Source organism: Sabethes cyaneus, chromosome 2 (genome assembly GCF_943734655.1).
Source record: "Sabethes cyaneus chromosome 2, idSabCyanKW18_F2, whole genome shotgun sequence".
NCBI lineage: Eukaryota > Metazoa > Arthropoda > Insecta > Diptera > Culicidae > Sabethes > Sabethes cyaneus.
In genome coordinates this window covers 123,801,807-123,825,710 of record NC_071354.1, presented here as the reverse complement: position 1 = coordinate 123,825,710, position 23,904 = coordinate 123,801,807, and positions in this window count along the sequence as shown.

Below are 23,904 nucleotides of genomic sequence, written 5' to 3'. Positions count from 1 at the left end.
TGGTTTCAGGCAGCTCACCAGTATTCGCCACACCGACATCAAGATAGAGTTGCGGGATAAATTTTCATGTCGAGTGAATCATGTCCTAAAGTCTTTCCTCAACGCGGGGAATAAAGTACGAGCACTGAATACAATTACACGCAGAAAAATAAATTGTAAATGCAAAAGAATTCTGAATAAATTCAACAAAAAACTACAAGGTATACAGCCCTAAGGGTTGTACGAAAGGGTGACGTAGAACTGTGTCATATAATACTCATTATATTGATAACATGTTTTAAGCGATGAAGTATAACTTTATGTCTGATCATTAAATCAAAGACTAATGTAACCTGCATTTCTGGCATATGCATATTTGAGTATTTGTGAGTATCATTGTTTGAGTGTTTATTTGTAAAAGAAGAGCGCAATATTCTGATTTAATTCTTCATTGAATCAATGGTGGTTTTGAAAAAAACCGTTTAAAATTGTTTGGTGGCCCTGAAAAGAACTATGTTTGAGCTGATAGCACAGAGAACAGACTACCAGGTAATTGACAAAAAGTGCGTAAAAGGTTTTTATGTAATCTACGAGTAATCCTTCAATAGAGCACCCCTCGAGCAGTAAGTGGCAAATTAAACCTTGATGTCGCTGCCATCGCTGCTATGTAACTCCAGCACAAAGAAATATTGATAAAGGTACATGGATATTTTTGATGCGTTTGGCAAACTATTTCTGGAGGGCGCTACCGACAGATTTTACACACAAAAAATCGATTACTTCCTACGAGCCTGTTAATCTGTTCACTGTGCTGATAGCACTTCTTAAAAATCAGTACTATAATTACGGTTGCCAATATATAGATGGATGTCGCTATTCGGTCCTTTAGACTCTAGGATGATGGTTGCCCGCTAATACAGGAGTGATAGGAAATACAAAATACTGACTGTCCGTCAGTGCGATCGTGCGGTAAATGAGCAGACGGCGAACCTAGTGTGCGATTTTATAGTCACTGGCACTGCCGTTGCTACTTGTAAGCTAGTGTAGGTATGGGAGAAACCAGATCGGCTGCTGCTGCTGCTCAAATAATTATCCGAATGGAACGTTAATCATTTAGAAAGTGTAGAAAAATCTTTCCATTCTTCAATTACTATAGTTCTTATAAGAACTGTTTAAGACCACAACGGCCTACTGCTGAATTTGCTGCCCATCAGTCGATCCGTTTCCATTTGCCTTCAGTGTTGGTTTGCGAAAATTACCGCCAAAATGCCATTGGGTTTGCCTCGAATTGTCATCGAAGATGACATTAATTGCCGCAAAAGTCCTTGGATTTGCCTCCAATTGCCGCCAAAATGCTATCGTTTTTACCTCCCAATTGCTATTGGTGTTGCCTCCGATCGCTGGTGTTACCGCCAAATGCCGTTGCTTTCGCCACCAATAGCCGTCGATGGTAAATACTGACCGTCCGTCAGTGCGATTGTGCGATGAATGAGCAGACGGCGAACCAAGAGTACCATTTTATTATAATCACTGGCACTGCCCAGGTAACCGCTAAGCACTGAATTAAGCTTGAAAGCTGCTGTATATTTGCAAGTTACATGCTGCCAGATATAATTCAGCATTGTCAAAGCGTAGCAGCTTTAAATGCTGAATTAAAATTTACTTGAAGCACTATGAAAAGCTGATTAGGTGCTCTAAGCAAGCTTTATTGCCGTTACCGGCATCAAAAGAGATTTTGAACACTGCTCACACTTGCAGGAAATCTCCTTGCGAACGTACGTGTGATAACAGAAAAAATGCTTCCCTCTCTTTTTATCTTACGCAAAATCCTGCACCGCCGATTGACTAAACATCAACACGAATCTGTAGGGCATATGCATACTGATAATATGCAAGAAATATTTCTATACATGTATACCATCACATAAAAAGAAAATAAAAGGTAGGTAATTCTCCCAAAGTGCAACTTATGGAAGAAATGTGAAAAACAAAATCTTTCCCTCCATTCCGCCTTGATAAGCAAATCAAACATTCGAGTTAGGAATTTCGGTAATTTAAGTAGAGCTATTGGCAGCTGACTCGCAACTACCGTTAACAGATCAACTGGTAAAGGCGTTGCCCTACTCTTCCACTTCAAGCCACGTAATCGACAGATTGGCTGGCGGTTCAATTCTAACCGAAAAAGAAAATAACAAAAAAGCAATCTTGAAACGTCAACAAAGTACGCTATATAAGCATAACAGAGAGGGAAGATAAAAAAAAGGATGTACAATATTATTTTTCGTATTTTTTTTATGTTTGATGTTTTACCGTTACGCAACAGGCGTTACGTTTTATGACATTTGTAAATCTCCAAGCACTAATGTAGCCGGATATTTAGCCAAAACCGGCTTTCTAGCAGCTTTTTATTGGCATATTGAACTATGCTGCACGATATGGTGTGCACCATAGGCTAATAAAAAGCTAGATTTCTGCTTCTTTAAGTGCTCACTGGTTACTTGGGTGCCGCTGCCCGCTGCTGCTTGTAAGCTAGTGTAGGTGGTGGGGGAAACCAAATCAACTGCTGCTGCTGCTCGAATGATTATCCGACGCTGAATGAGCACGCATTTTCCATGGTATAACGCAAAATGGAACGTTAACCATTTAGAAAGTGTAGAAAAATCTTTCCATTCTTCAATTACTATAGTTCTTATAAGAACTGTTTAAGACCACAACGGCCTACTGCTGAATATGCTGCCCGTCAGTCGATCCGTTTTCATTTGCCTTCAGTGGTTTGCGAAAATTACCGCCAAAATGCCATTGGGTTTCGATGGTCGGGTCGATGGTAAATACTGACCGTCCGTCAGTGCGATTGTGCGATGAATGAGCAGACGGCGAACCAAGAGTACCATTTTATAGTCACTGGCACTGCCACTGCTGCTTGTAAGCTAGTGTAGGTGGTGGAGGAAACCATATCGGCTGCTGCTGCTTAAATGATTGTCCGACACTGATTGAGCAAGCTATCGAACAATGTCGCATGTCTGCGATGGGGATAATGCAAAATGTAATGGTAAGTGCATCGTGTGGGATTCACGTTGGCCATTGCCCTCTGACTCCGCTTGTCTTCGGGGTCGGTGTTGCCGTCAATAGCCATCGATGTTGCCGATTGGATTGGAAAAGGGGTGTGGCTTACAAAGTAGTCTCAAGGTTATCATTTGGATCCAAATCCTTTGGTGTATCTAATTGTCGTCCGTGCCTGTGAAGCTAGGCGATAACAAGGGAAATGTGTGGAAAAATTCGACCTTGAATCTTTACACACATTTTCACTATTTAGCGTATAAAAAATTATTATTAGTATGTTACTATAAAATTACTGGACATTTTATCTATCCAACGACATATTAACTGTTATATTTCGTTCAGTAGTATAGTAGCTATTAGCGTTTGAAATATTTCATTCAAACGTTACACTTCTATTTCTCGTTTTTACAAAGTGCTACCCAGTCCCAGTATAGTAAACAAAGACGTAGTCCTACGTCAAAATATTGTTGACTGAAGGCTAACCCAGATATTTTTTTGATTCTAACTGTTTGACCTTTTAGTTCAACAATAAGGTTTGTTATTTCGAATAATAGCTAGTCTCTATCAAAGAAAAAAATGTAGAATCAAAAATAAGTATTTTTGGGTTTATAAACGATCTAGTAGAAACAAAAGGAGTAAGAATTAAGTTTAAACAATATTTTTTTGATTCAAAAATATGATTCCAGTTGAACTCAACAACAGGTAATTGTTATTTCAAACTATCATCATTTTTCTGCGTGTGCCATTCTCTTGTTGACCTACAGTTTTGGAGTAGTGAAGTGGAGCAAAACTGACCTAGAAGATCTTGAGAGGAGGGTGCGGCGAGAATTCAAACAAGTGAGTATGCGCCACCCTCAATCGGCACTGGAGAGATTTACTTTACCACGAATAGAAGGGGGTGTAGGAATAGTCGACATTCAAGCACTGTGCGTTGCTCAGGTGCGTCAGATGCGTGAATATTTCGTAGAATGCGCAACTCGACACGGAATATACCGAGCTGTTTGTGCCGCTGATAGGGGCTACAGCGCTTTACATCTGGCGCAACCAGACTACGACCTCAGATGCAATCTAATGTCGATGGAAGAGAAGATTGCATCTTGGAAGCAGAAAGCAGTACATGGTGCTCACCCTTACCAATTGAACCGGCTTTATGTCGACAAGGTCGCGTCGAACTTATGGCTCTCCCGTGGTGAACTCTCTCTAGTGGTCGAATCCAGTATGATAGCCATTCAAGACGGGATTAGGCCGACGAGAAATTGTAGACGGTATATCTGGCATCAGGATGTAGAGGATGTATGCCGAATGTGCCATCAACCACAAGAAACCATCGACCACATCATAGCTGGCTGCCTAGTACTAGCAAATGCAGCCTATACAGAACGCCAAAACAACGTAGCAAAGATATTGCACCACAAGTTGGCACTGCAATGTAGGTTGTTGGAGGAAGATGTGCCAAATTACCGCTACAAACCAGATCCCGTCTTAGAAAACGATCGTTTCAAGTCGTATTGGGACCGCACCATTCTGACGGACCTTTTTATTCACCACAACCGACCGGACATTATGGTTTACGACAAGGGTAGACGAATAGTAACCATCATTGACGTCGCCATTCCACTGAACCGTAATTTGGAGTCAACACACGGTCACAAAATTGTTAAGTATCGTCCGCTGGCAGTGGAGTTGAAAGAGTTGTGGAGATTAGAGCAGGTCCCAAGGATAGTTCCGATAGTGCTTTCCGCAACCGGAGTGGTTCCGAAAGTATTGCTGGAAGACCTGAAGGTGTTGAGATTAGACCGAGAGCTAGCTGCGATGCAGAAATCAGCGATACTCAGCACCTGTGCAATTGTCCGTCAGTTCCTGGGTCAAGACGACAGATATACCCCAGATGATAATGCTATGTAAAAAAATGTGCAGATCCACCGAGCCTAATCCCCCTTTGGCAACCGCCCGGGGTAGGTGAAATTTCGTGACTTTGTCGCGAGTGTAAAAAATCGGTTAGACAAAAGAAAAACAATCGGTCCTTTTAAGGATTGATGAGTTTATTACAACAACGATTGACAACGATTGATGAGTTATTTCTTATATTATATTATATTTTCTAGTATTATATTTAGTATTATATTTTCTTGCCTAGTTAATACCATAATCACACAGGCAACGAGGGAAAAGTTAATTTTTTCGCCATTGCGGACGACCAACAAATGACGGAAATAAGTTTTCTGGTCCCGGGCGACATTTTCTGCGACTTCCAAAGGTCTGCAGGTTATAAATGCTTTATTATCAGTGTTCTTCTGTAAGTCGCAGAAAAGTTACGCAAAATTTTCAACTTGAAAACTCGCGCGTACCGTCTACCGATTACCAGAGGAAAAGCACTATTCAATGTAGAAACAAACAGATCATAAAAATGTATTTGCTGTTTGGTTTAGTGAGGCTTGGTTTCGTTTCAATAAAATAGATTCAATCAATTCATGGATATAACTCCAAAATCGGTTGAGGATTGAAAGTATCCAGCTTTTTACGAGCCATAATGACGGACGTGTTCGTAATATTTGAACAACATTTTTGACATTTCCCTAATACATCGCACGTTTTCTTTCCGTACATTCCTTTAGTTTTGCCGTGAACGCGCGGAAAGAAAACTTGCTGAAGTTTTTCACCAAGTGGCATTAGTATTCGAGTGAATTCTGTTACGTTTTAACATGCCTATAAATCGGAGTTGGCGCGAGTAACGAAAGGTAAGGATTGAGTTCTTACATGTGAGAAATTCATAATTTCAACTCTTCAGCTAATTTAAATGGTGGAGCTGAAAAGGTCCGTTTGTTAATCTCGAATTCTCAATTTTCTGACTCGTGGTGTCCATTGTCTACTTTCGTCCGTCAGATAGGTTATTGGTGTGTGGATTAATGGTGGGAATACTGTTTATCAGACAAACGCTACTGGTAAGATCTGTAATCAAGATAGAGTTTTATGTTTATGATGTTATGAGTCGCAACCTAGCTGCTTGCCGATGTGTCTTCAACGAAAGCCGGTGACCGACTGATGACACGCACCGAGGCAAAGGCAAACAATGTTTCAAATACAACCTTTAAAATTATGCCACGGATGTGACTCGAAAACTGGCTGTCCGATGTGTCGCAAGTTAGCTGCTTGCCGATGTGTTTCCAACGAAAGCCGGTGACCGACTGATGACGCGCACCGAAGCAAAGGCAAACAATGTTTCAAATACAACCTTTAAAATTATGCCACGGATGTGACTCGAAAATTGGCTGTCCGGTGTGTCGCAAGCTAGCTGCTTGCCGATGTGTCTCCAACGAAAGCCGGTGACCGACTGATGACGCGCACCGTAAGGCAAAGGCAAACAATGTTTCAAATACAACCTTTAAAATTATATCACGGATGTGACTCGAAAACTGGCTGTCCGATGTGTCGAAAGCTAGCTGCTTGCCGATATGTGATGTATCGCCAACGCCAACGAAAGCCGCTGGCCGAATGACCTGACGATTTGACGATGCGCAGTAAACGGCAAAGCAGCCAAAATCATATCGTTCGCTGGCGGACGAGTCGATGGATTCTTCGGTTTGTTGGCGTCTCGTTTGGTGAATTTGGAAGTCTTTGTTGCCTTATTCGGAGAAGCAGCAACAGCTGAAGCTCAATAATTGTCGATCGGATTGTATAGGGCGTAAATTAAATACAATCATAAGGAAGATTAACCCATAGCTCATGTCGTATACATTTCTGTCATCCGTGCTAGGGAAGCACTGACGTGGGAAGGCAAAAAAATGCAAATAATGAAATATTAAATACAATGTTGCTATTTATCGATAAAAGTACTGATTCGGTTCGAAACATACTCAAAGGTGATTCCATAACGTCAAATTCTCTGGCAATGCTTTTCTAGCTGAGAATTATTTAATGAGAGTGAGGGAAACACTTATGTTGGTTTTTTAGTTCGACTATTAGCACCTGAGGTATTGTCCGTTCAGAGAAAAATTAGCGTTTTGCGCTCATTCTGACAACCGCAACTGACAACCGAAACTGACAGTTCTGATAAAACACTGATACAAATTCATCTTTAGAAACACGTAAACATTATGTGTACACGCTGAATTATTTTTAGTCATAACCTGCAAAAATATACATTTAATCGCACAAAAATTCAAAAATTTAAAAAGCGCATTTAAAATATACATTTCAACGACGCAGAAACATATTTTTTAGAGTTAGCAATGTAAATACGAATTATTGACATGGAAAAGGTTATAAAAACCATCCCATTAGAATCAAACATAGAGCTGCTGTGAGCTAGACAGAGTATCTAACTAAATCGTGCAGTAGTTTAAAAACCTACTCAACTCGTAGTGAACTACATGTACTTGCTGCCCCTATCGGGGCTGATGACAGTCAGTTTCGTCACTGATACTAAATGTCATCTTGCAAAATAGTCTCATGATTTTTTTGTAAGTCTCGTCATTTTGAAATTCCAGATGATGGACTATTGTTTAGCATTATAGATGAAAACCCTTGCAATTTTTTAGAACGGGTCTAACTGCCAGTAGTCGAAAATAGATGTTTGACATTATTTTGAAATCCAAGATGGCGGACTATTATTTAGCATTTTTCATGAAAAACCTTGCAATACAGACTTTTTTAGATCGGAGCTAACTGCGACTGCTAGTCGAAAATAGATGTTTGACACCATTTTGAAATCCAAGATGGCGGACTATTATTTAGTAAGCGTTGTATACATTGAGTACGGTTTTCCGGATAAACTGACGCGGCTGATGAACGCTTCTCTGGAGTAAGTGATGTGCTACGTGCGCGTTTCGGGGACACCCTCGTGTCCTTTTGAATCACGCAGATGGTTGTGGCAAGCGGATGGACTGTCCTGTATGTTTTTCAATATCGTTCCACAAAGAAGTAACCTCATACCGCTATTGTTTTCCTTATTCTTTAACGACGTTTGTGCTGTACTTCCACGAGGATCCAGATTGCTGTACGCTGATGATCTTAAAATGTTTGTGCCGGTCAAATCAATTAAAGACTGCTGTGAACTACAAAAACTAATCGACATTTTTGCAGACTGGTGTCTAAAGAATGAGTTTTCCACTAGCGTGCGCAAGTGTTTGATCATCTCTTTTAGTCGCATGAAAGAACCTATTATATGAAACTACCGCATCAGCAACGAAATACTGGAAAGGGTAAATGTAATCAAAGAACTCCCAAGTCTTCTTGATACGATTCTCTGTTTTCGGAAACACTACGCATATGTAATATCTAAAGGCAATCAAGATTTGGGCTTCATATTTATGGTATCCAACGAATTTAGATATCCACCTTGCTTACGTTCGCTGTACTTCTCTATTGTGTGTTCTATCCTAGAGTATGCTGCTGAAGTTTGGAGCCCCTCACTGGAATTTGGTCCTCCAGGTTGGAAGCAGTACAAACAAAATTCTTACGGTATGCTTTGAGATTTCTACCCTGGTGAAACCCTTTAGTGCTTCCGCCGTATCAAGACCACTGCAACCTACTCAACATTGAAACTCTCGACAATAGGATAAAAACTGAAAGAGTTCTGTTAATCAGGAAAGTTTTAGCGGGCGAACTGGACTCTCCAAACATCCTCGCTCAAATCAATTTCAATGCCACGTCACTTGCGCTTCGAGACATACAATTTCTACGCCTGGACTTCCCATGAATCCTGATTTCCTAAACTAAAACCGGGTTTTCCCATTCCTTTATATTCTTTTCCAGAAAGCGTAGATATTTCTACCTAATAAATTATATCCTGCCTGGCTTCTACACTGTTTATCGGATAATTCTTTCTTAAATCCAAATCTAAAGAAGTACATAATGTTAATAAAATATAAATTCAACTTAATATCTTATTTGTATGACAAAAGCAAAATATCAAAATTTGTCTTGTTCTATAGACCTAGGTAAGAAAACGTGCGATGTATTAGGGAAATGTCAAAAATGTTGTTCAAATATTACGAACACGTCTACCAGTATGGCTCGTAAAAAGCTGAATAGGTACGGATTATGGATAATTTATTTTTGGCCTACACCAAATCCAACATAATTAAAAGATTATTATTCATGCGTATTTTTAATTAGAAGTGTATTTCGTTTTATTGCTTCAGCTTAATACTTTCCCTAAAAACTTCATAGGAAAACTTCATTTGGAACCAAAATCATTAAAATCGGTTCGGTCGCTTGAATGTTATAAACAAATAAATTTCGACGTGACGTTTGTTTCAATATGTGAGTAAATAAAATATGGCAATATGTGACTAGATAAACGTTTTTCTATATTTAAATGAAAAAAAAACAGACGTTAGTTCTTCGGAATAAAATTTTTTTGTGACGATTTGGGAAAATTTTATTTTTGTGCATTTCCAATTATGAGTGTATCACGTGTTATTCATAACGGCGTTTTTGTTTCAGTGTTTGAGAAGTTTGACAACTGCGGGGTTGCTTCTTCTTTTTCGTTCAAAATCGCTCGATGAGAATAATTCTCTGAACTGACAATACTTGGAATATACATTTTTGCGACAGAATACATAAATGCGCTTCAAACACATTCAACCTGATAATGACAAGCACCAGCAACGTTTGCAAATGTTTACAATATTCAAGTGATTTTTCAGACTTGTTGGCAGGATCAAATTTTGAACAGTGGCCGACGATATTTTTATTATCAACCTTCATCGTTAGTCACACAAGACGATGTATTATTTTTCATAGCTTCGAACCTTCGAGCCACCCAATAATAATAATAATATTGCACCAGGTTTGCATTTCATTGAAACTAAATCTTGAAACCATTTTGTTTGTCCGTGTGCCGCTTGAAGTTACTGGTTGTGTAAGTAGAATCATTATATATAGAATGCCAGTGTCGCTGTTTTTCTACAGGACTCATTGTGGTAAACATGATGCTAACAATCTGTATCAAGTCTGTGAATCGGGAACTTCATTGTCAAAGTTGCTCATTGTTATTTATCTGTTCTTCATCTGTGCGCTGGTTGGTGCTGTCATCAGTGCGCTCATCGGTGTGTTTTCATGCCAGTGATATGTTTTTAAACGTTCTTTTTCTTTTCGTCCGGATAAATTGAATCCCACAACTGTGCCTCTTGCACCGATTTTTTCAGAAATCGGAAGCAAGCGAAGTTTCCAATTATACCCTAGACAGACATACAATTGTACCAGCGTTGTACGTGTACAGCGTTGTACATGTACAACGGAAAGGTGACAGACATACTGCTGTACGTTGTACGTGGTTGTGCTCATCACCGATAATCTCTAATTGCATGGTCTAAGCGTTGGTTTTTGTTCCTATTCACGAAATGTTAACACAAATTTCAAGATGCCGAGCGTTTAGCGTTAAATCTTTGCCAAAATCTTGCAAAATAATAATTAATTTAAAATTCTGCCTAGTTTTTGTTATCACAACTACCAGTCATTGGCGCTGCGCGCAGTAAAAATCGAGCAGTTGTAGCTTCGTACAACGGTGAAAGAGGTAGGTACAGAAACCACCGTTGTACCACTTTGCTTGCGTGATTCTATCGTTGTACACGGTGACAGACATACAATTGTACAGGTACAACGCTGGTACAATTGTATGTCTGTCTAGGGTATTACATTACTTAGCAGCCATATTTGAAATTTTAAACTGGTTGTCAAAGTTTGACAATGAGATTCCCCTTTTGATGAATCTCAGGCACACACACATATGCATATATAATGTAAATACATTATCTGAACATGTGTGATGTTTACCACGCGCACTGCAGCGACACTGGCATTCTATATATATTGATTATACTGTTGTGTATGGCGTCGTAAGTATATGTTGACGTTTGGCAAGTTACTAATTATTATATGTGGTACGAATATCGTTTTATTTTTGAACGAGCAATATTTTTTTTGTAATTTGCCAAAAAATATGCTTGTTTACGTTTCATCGCAAAATACATTCTTGGTTGGATGACAGCAAGTAACGATGATTAGCGATGAGTGTGAGACAGAGATACCGAGCGAGTATTTGCGAGCGTAATCCAGTCATATTTTGCTCATCAGTTTTTGCGTCGGCGATTCATCGCGAGCAATCAGGATACGATCGAGTTGCCAGTTGATAAAATTCAAATCGCTGACGAGCAGGTGATGGGTCTTCATCGTGATGAGAATTTGCAACATTTAATTTAAATACTAGTTGGCCCGAATCTTACGATCCGGAAAATATAAATGTCTATTCAGAATTCCGAAGACTGCGGATACATTCCTGTTCTCACCAGTGTGAGGCCCTCGCGCAATGAACTTAAGTTGACAGGAGAAAATAAACAAAGTTGTGTCAGTGAGACTTGGAAGAAAATAAACAGCGGATAGAAGATTGATTGAAAAGTGAAAGTCATCTTAGATAGTCGGAGTGTATAGAATTTATAGTTCAAGATAGTTGAAGTTTATAGAGTATATATATAGATAAAAGGCCGATAGTTGGAAAGAGTTCTCGAAAGTGAGTTGAAAGATAGCACGAAGAAATAGCTGTTGTAGTGTCAAGAAAGTGTTTTGCGGGAAGAAAAATAGTTTGAGTAAGTCGAATGAAGAGAATTCTACCCAGGTAACCAATAAGCATTTCCAATGCAATTTAAAAGCAAGCCAATAAGCATTTAAGTTGCCTTAAATGCTACTTAAATGCTATTTTGGCAAAATATGCGGCTACTTCACTGCTAGCCCTCTTATTGTGCTGACAATGCTTATTTGCAGCTAGTTACCAACAAGAAGAATTTAAATAGAATTTTAGATGCCAATTTGCAACAGTTATGCAGTCAAAAAGCTGATAAACAACAACCTGCAGTATAAAACGCCAGGGATGCTAATAAACGACTGATTTACTGCTTATTTTAATGCTTAATGGTTACCTGGGTATGCTTTGAAGTGATTATAATAATTGATCTACAACTATAGGTACGAGTAGAGATACGAGTGTTCATACGGAAAAGCTAAAACGGAAAGGCAAAAACACAAACTACAAATATCGGAGCTGTGAGTAATTTATCACGATTTACAATAACATTGAAAACTAAAGCCGGGAAAATATTTATTAGGGTGGTTCAATTTACGGCACGATAGATAGCAAAAGAAGTTCGCATAAATCAAGGCAGATAGAAAACAATAATGTAAGTAGGAAGCAAAACTAACGTTAAGACCAAAATAACACTAACGGTCAAAATATATCTTTTAGTTTTGATCGACGCTAAAAGGCTCGAATTGCAAAGATCGTTTTTTATTCTGCGGCGTCACAACAAAATCAAAAATTATTTGATGTCAACGGAGATGCGTTCGTCGAGTTCAAATGAAGACCAGTGCCTGTTCTGCGGGAAAACGGAGGCTCAATCCACGGACATCGACTGGGTACAATGCTCTGCGTGTATGTTTTGGGCTCATTTTTCTTGTGCTGGTGTTGACCAGGAAATAGCCAAAACGGATTGGCATTGCCCGCAGTGTGTTCGGCCTGATGTACAGCAGTTGAGAGTTTCGGAACCTTCTACAAAAAGGCGGGCTAAGAAATCCGGCGCAAAAAGTGATGCGGGGTCTGATCAAGGAGCTGGGTCCGCCAAGGATCCGTCTGAGCAGCAGTCGGAAGAGGAACAGCTGATGAGAGAAATCTTTGCAAAGCAAATGGAGGCACGAAAGGCACAGCTCGCCAGGAAGAAGGCGCTGTTGGAACTGCAAATGCAGCAAGAGTGGGAGATGCGTGAGCAGGAGCTCCAGTTCCAGCGTGAAATGGAAGAGTTGCAACTGGAACAGGAACGTAAAGTGCTGGACAAGCAGCTTGCCGCAGAAAAGGAGTTCCTGCGTAAGAGAAATGCTATTCGAAGAGAGATAGACGATAGCATTCAGAGGGTGCACGCGCTGAAGGATGACGCGGCTGCGGTTGCGGGCACAGTCGGTGGTGTATCGGACGAGAAATCGAAACAGAAGGTGACAACATGGCTGAAGGAGAAAGTAAATACCGAGTCAGTCGGGGTGCAATTCCGAAATCAGGACTGCGGCGTAACCTAACGGAGGTTCCCCGGTCAGAAAAGCAAGGTACAGAAGGCAGCGAGGTAGATAGTGACGAGAGTACATGCGGTGCTGCATTGGAAAAGAATGCTAGAGGTAGTATTCATGGTAGCAGCCGTACTACGAGCCATGGGCCGGGGCGTAGCGTATGTCGGATCTCAAGGGATCAGTTGGCCGCTCGGAAGGCGGTGTCCCATAGTCTGCCTAAGTTCAGGGGGGAACCCGAAGTTTGGCCCCTGTTCATTAGCAGTTTTGAGTATACGACAGAAGCTTGCGGATTTTCGAATCTCGAGAATCTGAAGCGGTTACAGGACTGCTTGATGGGTGATGCGCTTGAAGCAGTAAGGAGTCGGTTGGTGATGCCGGATTCCGTTCCGGATGTGATTCAAGACCTTCGAAATCTGTTCGGTAAGCCGGAGAAGTTGCTTAAGACTTTGCTGATGAAGGTTAGGAATGCACCATCACCAAGACCGGATCGTTTAGAAACTTTCTTCCAGTTTGGGATAACGGTCAAGCAGCTGTGCGATCATCTCGAGGCCGCCCGTCTACAAGATCATCTGACTAACCCGATGTTGGTGCAGGAGTTAGTTGACAAGCTGCCACCATCTTACAAACTCGATTGGGTGCGGTATAAGCGCAACAAGGTAGAGTCCGCTGCGAATGTTTACGAATTTTATGAACGAAATTGTGTCCGATGTGTCTGAGGTGGCGGAGTTTACCGGGTTGTCGATCAGCGAACCCAGCCACTCTGGGAGAGGAAACTCTAGAAGTAGAGAGTTTGTGCATGTTCATGAGCCGGAGCAAAGGTGGAATGATGAGTTTCGAAGCGAATCGAACAGCAAAGTGTGCTGGGTCTGTGAGCAGTCGGGCCACCTTATGAAGTATTGTGATGAGTTTAGGAGAATGAACATTGCGGAGCGGTTGCACGAGGTCGAGAGGCAGGGGTTATGCGAACGCTGCCTCCAGAAACACGGTAACGGACGTTGCGTGTCCAATATGCGATGCACGGTGCGAAATTGTCAGGGAAACCATCATCCTCTGTTACACCGAGTAGAAGAGTCGATTCAGTTGCAGAAAGCTGAGAATAGTGTGAATAACGGTGAGAGATGCTCGATAATTTTTCGCACGATGCAGGTTACGCTGTACGCGGGAAATCGACAGTTAAATACTGTGGCGTTTCTCGATGAAGGGTCCTCGGCAACGTTGGTGGACGATTCAGTGGCTAGTCTGCTGAAAGCGGAAGGCATGCTAGAGCCTCTAATCGTCACGTGGACCGGTAATATCAACCGCGTCGAAAATCATTCCAGGAAGGTGCAATTGATGATTTCAGCGAGAGGATCGAGGGAAAAGTTTCCGCTGTTTAACACCAGAACCGTGTCGGAATTGCAGCTTCCGAAGCAGAACGTACGCTTCGTGGATGTTGTGAAGCGCTACCAGCATTTGGCTGGAATTCCCGTAGAGGACGATCCTCAAGCGTTGCCTACCATTCTCATCGGTTTAGACAATCTACATTTGTTCGCGCCGTTGGAGTCAAGAATCGGCAAACCTCGTAAGCCGATCGCAGTTCGGTCGGAACTTGGATGGTCAGTCTATGGTTCGGAGAAGCGAAAGCCGTATATTCACAGCCACTTGAATCTGCATTCGTTTCAAACTGTCAGCAATCAGGGGCTGCAGGCCATGATGCGGGATCAGTATGTACTGGAAGATGCAGCGGTTACTTCATTCACTCCACCGGAACCAGTTCATGAGCAGCGTGCTTGTGAAATCCTCGAAGCGACGACGAGAAGTGTAGGAAATCGTCTTAAAACGGGACTGCTGAGGAGAGGAAATACACGCCGGTTTACCGATAGCTATCCGACGACCGTTCGAAGGATGAAAGCAGTTCGGCGGAAGCTGGAAAAAGATCCAGCGTTGAACCAGGGGACCATGTGGTTGAGCGAAACTAAGTCTTTACGAGGCAGAGATTTGGTGGATGGGAATAACCAGAAAAGCGGCGTTCGTAATGTCGTGAGGAACCCATTGGGTCTGGTGATGGAAGGATACGACAGGCGTGGATACAAGCGAAGAAAGGACGTTGCAAGCGAGCGACACCATGACTAACCGTGATGGAGGTTTCGGAGGGTAACTCTGATCCGGATTGGACTTCCGGCGCAGGGTTACGGGCCGGGGAATGTTCTGGCCACACTGGTGAGGCCCTCGCGCAACGAACTTAAGTTGACAGGAGAAAATAAACAAAGTTGTGTCAGTGAGACTTGGAAGAAAATAAACAGCGGATAGAAGATTGATTGAAAAGTGAAAGTCATCTTAGATAGTCGGAGTGTATAGAATTTATAGTTGAAGATAGTTGAAGTTTATAGAGTATATATATAGATAAAAGGCCGATAGTTGGAAAGAGTTCTCGAAAGTGAGTTGAAAGATAGCACGAAGAAATAGCTGTTGTAGTGTCAAGAAAGTGTTTTGCGGGAAGGAAAATAGTTTGAGTAAGTCGAATGAAGAGAATTCTATGCTTTGAAGTGATTATAATAATTGATCTACAACTATAGGTACGAGTAGAGATACGAGTGTTCATACGGAAAAGCTAAAACGGAAAGGCAAAAACACAAACTACAAATATCGGAGCTGTGAGTAATTTATCACGATTTACAATAACATTGAAAACTAAAGCCGGGAAAATATTTATTAGGGTGGTTCAATTTACGGCACGATAGATAGCAAAAGAAGTTCGCATAAATCAAGGCAGATAGAAAACAATAATGTAAGTAGGAAGTAAAAATAACGTTAAGACCAAAATAACACTAACGGTCAAAATATATCTTTTAGTTTTGATCGACGCTAAAAGGCTCGAATTGCAAAGATCGTTTTTTATTCTGCGGCGTCACAACAATTCCATTGGCCAGTGTTTGCGAAGATGTTTAATCTTTGTATTACTTCTTTGAGTTCTTATATTGTATAATTGAGCTTGCTGACGTTTATCGTACGCACACATCGACGCGCGATTTGTTGTTGCTGTTGTTAGATTTTACATTGATTTTACACGTTTGTTTTTGTTTTCCCCCTGTTATACCACGGTATAAAAACATACGTTTGAGTGATAAACGATAAGTTTTTGTAGCCTTTTGCACTGGGCTTAGCAAGCTCTATATAGCTCTAAGAAATTGTACCTAAAAGAGTCATAGCCGGAAACTGAAACCAATAGTTTTTATGGTCGTATTGGATTTAATTTAACTGAATAAAAACTTCTGGCTGTTTGCAACATTTATGTAGTGTGATTAAAGTAAAATGCTGCTTAGAAAATTCTTGATCGTTTGCTATTATTAACTCATTTTTTAAAATTTTGCGACTTGGTTCGGTCTGATTTAACACCGACCATATGATATCGCGATAAGCAATCGAGTTGAGCAGGCGAGTCAAGCAATGGAGTCAGTCAGTTGGGTCGAGCAGTCGAGTCGAACAGTCAAGTCGAGCAATTGAGTCAGTCAGTTGGGCAGGGCAGTCGAGTCGAACAGTCGAGTCGAACAGTCAAGTCGAGCAGTCTAGTCGAGCAGTTAAATCAAGCTATTCAGTCATGCAGTCCGGACGAGCAGTTGAATCGAGTGGTCGAGTCGAGCAGTCAAGTCTAAAAGTTAAATCGAGCAGTTTATTCGAGCAATTAAGTCGAGTAGTCCAGTCGAGCAGTTGAAACGAGTAGTCTGGTCGAGCAGTCGAATCGAGTGGTTTAGTCAAGCAGTCGGGTCAAGCGGTTAAGTTGAAAAGTTGAGTCGAGCAGTTCATTCGAGCAGTCGAGTCGAGTAGCCCAGTCGAACGGTTTATTCGAACGATTTATTCGAGCAGTTGAGTCGAGCAGTCGAGTCGAGTAGTCCAGTCGAGCAGTTCACTCGAGTAGTCCAGTCGAGCAGTTGAGTCGAGTAGTCCAATCGAACGGTTTATTCGAGCAGTTGAGTCGAGTGGTCCAGTCGAACGGTTTATTCGAGCAGTTGAGTCGAGCAGTCGAGTCGAGTAGTCCAGTCGAGCAGTCGAGTCGAGTAATCCAGTCGAGCAGTTGAGTCGAGTAGTCCAGTCGAGCAGTTGTATCGTGCATTTGAATCGAGCAGTTAAGTCGGGCTGTCGAATCAAACAGAAGTCAAGCAATTGAGTCGAGCAGTCAAATCAAGCAGTCTAGTCGAGCAGTTAAATCAAGTTGTTCAGTCAAGCAGTTCAACAGAGCAATTGAGTCGAGCAGTCGAGATGGCCAGTTGAACCGCTCAGTCGTGTCGAGCAGTTCGATCGAGCAGTCGTCAAGCAGTTTAATCGAGCAGTCAAGTCGAGTAGTCCCGTCGAGCAGTTGAATCGAGTAGTCCCGTCTAGCAGTTGAATCGAGCAGTCTAGTCGAGCAGTTGAGTTGAGCAGTCTAGTCGAACAGTTGGGTCAACCGGTTCAGGCGAGCCGTTAAGTCGAACAGTTGAGTCGTGCAGTTCAGTTGAGTAGTCCAGTCAAGCAGTCCAGTCGACCAGTCGAATCGAATTGTCCAGTCGAGCAGTTCAATCGTGCAGTTAAGTTAAGCAGTCAACTCGAGTAGTAAGTCAAGCATATGTGACAAGTAGCCGAATCGAGTAGTCCACTCGAGCAGTTAAATCGAGCTGTTCAGTCAAGCAGTCAAGTCGATCTGTCCAATCAACAAGTTGAATCGAGAAGTCGAATCGAACAATTCAGTCGAGCACTTCAGTTGAGCAGTCCAGTCGAGCAATCAAAACGAGCAGTCTAATCGACTAGTCCAGTCGAGCAGTCTAGTCAACCAGTTCAGCAATCGAGCAGTCCAGCGGTCGACTGAGAACACAACCCATTGCTACGAAAGTATGATGTCCTGTCAGGGCCTGGTTTTAGTTACCGATAAGCCTTTTATAACGTCCTGTTGTCCTGATGTCCTGAGACCTTGTTTACAGTGCAGACATACGCCTCTTATATAAAGATTATATAAATAATCTAATGGATTATATAAATTATATAATGGATCATTGCAGATAGCTTTTGCTTATGCTTACCGTTAGATGGACACTAAAGCCCAAGCTAAAGCTCCACCTCTGGCATATTTATAAATCTATAGAGTAAGCTTTAATGCTGATACAGATTACACGTCATAATTTCTTGCCGTTCCGTTGTTGTTGACGGTTGAAAACGGTTAATTTGAACCGGTGTTTTTAGGTGGACCAATCAGATTGCAAGGCAGTTTGACAGTCGGACATAGACGTTCGTCGAGAGTGTTTGACAGAACATGTCTATGCTAGAGCCATCTGTGAAATTTTTTAGCTTTTTCAATGATCCATTATTCCAAAATTCAAAAATGTTCGGAATCAGTTACCGGATGTTCCGGAACTGATGGTAAAGTGGTCATTTGGCTTCTAAATGACCTTATTTCATTTCCATCAGTCTTATTTGATCAAGCCAATGTGATTTAATGTGTCGCAAGATGAGTTTTCCCAAAAACCAAAAATGTCCCCGAAAACCGGGTACCGGATGTTCCGGGATCAATGCTGATGTGGCCATTTGCTTTCAAAATGTCTTATGTTATCAGGCTGATGTAATTCGGCGTGTCGCAAGATAAATCACCCCAAAATTCAAAATTGTCCCCTAAAACCGGGTACCAGATGTTCCGGAACCGATGGTGAAGTGGCCATTTGGGTCCAAAATGTCCCTATTGTATTTCAATTAGTCTTATTTTATCAAGCCAAACTAATTTGATGTGCCGCAAAATTAATTATCTCAAAGTATACAAATGTCCTCCGGATCTGGTAGTGGGTGTTCCGGAACCGACGCAGAAGTGGCCATTAGTCAACAAATACTCCCTAACATACCTTGAGTGCCAGTTTTTGGCCATACCTTTCAAACGAGGCAAAGAAAACGAAATTTGGATTGAAAATGGATAAATGAGAGCAATTTCAAAACTTGGGTCATTTTCGACCCCAATGCATAATATGTAACTTTTTTCTAATGCATTAGGAAGGTTAAAGGATGCTTCTGTTGCAATAGTAGAATCATTATATATAGAATGCCAGTGTCGCTGTTTTTCTACAGGACTCATTGTGGTAAACATGATGCTAACAATCTGTATCAAGTCTGTGAATCGGGAACTTCATTGTTAAAGTTACTCATTGTTATTTATCTGTTCTTTATCTGTGCGCTGGTTGGTGCTGTCATCAGTGCGCTCATCGGTGTGTTTTCATGCCAGTGATATGTTTTTAAACGTTCTTTTTCTTTTCGTCCGGATAAATTGAATCCCACAACTGTGCCTCTTGCACCGATTTTTTCAGAAATCGGAAGCAAGCGAAGTTTCCAATTACATTACTTGGCAGCCATATTTGAAATTTTAAACTGGTTGTCAAAGTTTGACAATGAGATTCCCCTTTTGATGAATCTCAGGCACACACACATATGCATATATAATGTAAATACATTATCTGAACATGTGTGATGTTTACCACGCGCACTGCAGCGACACTGGCATTCTATATATATTGATTATACTATGGCAAGGTTGTCATCTCCCATATATTTGGTGCATAACCGACATCACTGGCACTGGATAGAGTGACTATATACAGAGTGGCGACAATGTCAAAATTGGAATGATAATTATCTGTCAGTGTCATTCCAATCGAGCAGACGACGTATTCAACGCGTATGCAGGAAAGAGAAAGAAAAACCTTGGATTGACCGCATTGCATACATTTGGGATGACTTGTTGCCACTCTGTATATAGTCACTCTAGCACTGGCCTAGGACAGGACGGCCAAGTGTCAACCGCGGCGTTGACCCAAAATTGACTCAATTTCTGATTGGCTGAAAGCGACGACCAACCGTTGACTGGAAAATATACCGCGGTGTCGCTTTCAGTGTTGCTGAAACTCATTAGTGGAAATACGACAATAAGTTATTATTTCCGAATTTTGATTTCTTTTGTATTCTGTAGTTCTATGCTTGGTTCACCATTAGTTTTGTTTGTACACGATTTTTAATTTTCAAAATGAAATGCAAAACATGATTTTGGTCGCATAAACTGTGGCGTATTCGGGAGTAGTTTTTCGGCAAACGAAGTTATTCTTAAAATAATATGTGCAGGCAACAGTGGTGCAGTGGTGTAACAAAGAATATTCAATCGGGATGGCGGTAATAATAAGAAGAAGAGTAAGAAGCCAGATGGCACGTCCTGTCCTAGGACTTTGACTGCGGTCAAACGTAAACTCTTTTGATTAAAGCAGAGGAGCATTTGGTGCGAAAAATGTAGGACTGAATACTGGGCAAGTTTCGATCTGCGGCTAAAAATATTGTGTGCGAAAGATGGAATGCTTGGACTGGTAGGACAAAAACTAGATCTGAGACTAGTTAATATATGGGAGTGGTATAGTTTAAATGCGTAAAGCACTCGAATACTAATCGAGAAATTCTGGGTTGGAGTCCCAGTGCCACGCTAAGCCCAATATTACAGTGAAACCACCTAGAAAAATGCATTGTCTGCTTTAATATATTAAAAAAAAATGGCCCATAATACTGGGAGCAAAATTGACTTTTTCCAGTATTATGGGTCAAGCATATAGATCAACAGTATTCGCTGTTTTTGACTATAATTGTAATTTTTTTCTCAGTAAAACTAAAAAGCGTGCAAGGAAAATGAAGATACAGAAATCGGAGCTCGATGATCCTGATGATATATTGCATTATGCGTTTGATCTAGCAAGACAAACCGAAAAAATTCGGGAAGTTGCAAAGGATCACAATCTACCGTACAGTACAGTTCCGCGTTATTTTTGGAAACCACCCAAAACTACAGACGGTAGATAATCTACAGACGCGCAAAGAGAAAAATTACCAATCCGGCAACACTTTTTTCCTTTCTACTATTGTGCTTCCCGAAAAAAAAATATTTCGTTTTTCAACTTTATATAGTTGTGCGCAGAGGTAAATCATGTATTATTGACAGTGTAAGCACGTGTAAGTTTTCTATGTTTATGCTCTTATTCTTTGCTTAGATAACATTTGTTTTGTTCTATTACGTACAGACTTACAAACAACACAGTTACAATGTCTTACGTTAACCGAAAATGATAAAATTTAAATGCTGATTGCAGTGGCGACTCGTGGGGCTTTAGCTTACCTGTTCAACCAGCGAAAAATACACATTAATTCGTAGCTTTTTTTTATTCTCGCATTTCTATATTTTAATCATAAAACAAACACTAGGGGGTTTCACCGTAGCGCTTGCCATGTTGCGTAAACGGTGTATTTCGTGTATATACTGCCGCAATTCGCATTGCAGTTCCAGTTTCTATGGAGATGGAACTGTTATGCGAGTAGCGGCAGTATAAATACGCAATACTCCGTATTCGCAACATAGCAAGCGCTACGTGAATATCCCTATTTATTTAAATAGCAACGGAATTCGACGGTTTACTTTACCAGCAAACTCGTCTCTGAATTTTAATTACAAACCGAAAACTTTTTGTTCAATTTACCTATTGAACCAAATTCAAGAATTACCACTTTACTGCGATGCGCGCACAAGCCCACATCACACGCACCACAAGCAACAAGCAATATGCGTAAGTTGTTCAATGCTAAAGATGAACGAGTTAATGAGAAAATTTTGCGAATAATGCATGCCGAATTGCTAACCGCGCTCTTTTCAAATCCCCTTCGTACCAACACATTGTTCCTGGTGCTAATCCAACGTTCAAACGTCTTGTTGAACATTGCTCATTAGCTTCCTAACTAAATAAAATATGGAATCAAAGCGCAGGCCATAGGGATATGTGGTACCGTGGACCCCCGTTCGTTTGACCGTTTTTAATCTGAACACTTTTTAATTTGAACCCCGTTGGTTTGCACGACGTGCAAATTAAAAATGGTTCAAACGTCATTCTCAATATGACAACATTTGCTTATGCAGACAATGCACATAAACACGATTTGTTTGTGCTGATCTACCGTGTTTAAACTGTTTCACATTGCGTTTTCCCAACGATTATGGTAGAAATCCGATCGGAGAATGAAATATTCGCTGCTTGCAACTGCCAACTGAATCAAACCACCAAAACAATAACAAAGAGCAGGGCAGCCAGTTCATACAAGTTCCAGCATATTTAGGGTTACCAGTTGTTCAAATTAAAAACTAACCCCGTTAGTTTGCATGAGGAATCGTTCAAACGAACGGGGGTCCACTGTAGTAAGTTGTTCAATGCTGAAGATGAACGAGACAATAAAGCACCCGCGCTTTCGAGTAAAAGCTGTGTCACATTCTCTTTTTACCTCCTTCGTACCAACACATTGTTCCTGGTACTAATTCAGTATCAAGAATCAATACCAGGAATAATGCGTTGGTATGCTTGTGCATTGAGATCTCTAATAAAGCAACGTTCAAATGTCGTGTTGAACGGTTTGCTCATCAGCTTCGTAACTAAACTAAATTCGCATATTCGCATATGCGTCGGTGCAAACGAAATTTTGTCGAGCTGAATTTTGTTTGCCTGTCCTATGAACAGGTTGAACATGCGGACAAGTCGCCACTGGCTGATTGCGTTTGTAAAAAATTGGTCCATGTTTGAACGGACAAACACGAAGCAAGCTACCCTAGCATTCAGGTGATGAGCGAGAGAGAAATATTGTTGCTTTTCTCATCACTCTTGCGTTGACAGTTTCTTACGAGATTTCGTGTGAGTGTAAAAGAGATACTTTGACTGCGAGCAACCAGAACAGAGCTGCGCGCAACTGTTAGGCGCACAACTTAACCTACGAAAGAAAAATTTTAGATAATAATCGCAATATATAAATATATTGCGCTCTTCACACTCAATTGGACTGCACAGTTATTAAGTGCAACTTTCAAAACTGTGATGAAAAGTGTGCTACTGATAATATCGCTAGTAATCTTATATCGATAATACCATCAAACTTTATCGTCCTGGAAGAATATCGAGAATTGGAGGGTTTAAAGTGAAATCTTCTTCTTTATTTGTTATTATTTTAACATTTTTGTTCTATTTCTTACGTATTTTTGCTTATATTGCCATATTATCGTTATTAATTATTAACGATAGCAAAACTTTATCAATAATCGTTATAGATTTTGACCGACATTTCCCATCATTACAACTCTCCCATCTGAGCTGACATTTGATTTAGCAGTGGCGCCAGTACCAGTTGTAGGGAAAGCAAATAGTATTTAATTTTTCATTTATTTCATATATGCCTATATGCTGCATATTTATTCAAGTTATGAATTATGCGTGGAATTATGTATTTAGAAACTATTTTTATATTATTCTTTGCGTCGATAACAACTCTACGTAAGCATTAGAATTTAAATAGAAATCAACCAAGATTCATGGTTTTTTTCCACGAAATTTTGGCAACTTTTGTCACCTACAAAATGTGTGACTGGACAAGTGTGTTCAAAATCCAACTTTCAATGCAAAGAGCAATATAGTATAAAGGTATAGAAATCACTTGGAAAACCGGAAATGGAAAGAAGGTCCTGCGGGCCGAATGTTATATACCATTCGACTCAGTTTCGAAAACTGAGCATTTTCTGTGTGTGTGTGTGTGTGTGTGTGTATGTGTGTGTGTGTGTGTATGTGACGCTTTTAATCTCACTCACTTTTCTCGGAGATGGCTGGACCGATTTTAATGTTCTTAGTGTCAAATGAAAGGTCTAGGTGTCCCATTGGTCGCTATTGAATTTCATACTGATCGGACTTTTAGTTCAAAAGTTATGTATAAAAATACGAAAAATATGGGACTTAATTATCTCATAAGTCTCTTAACCGATTTGAACAA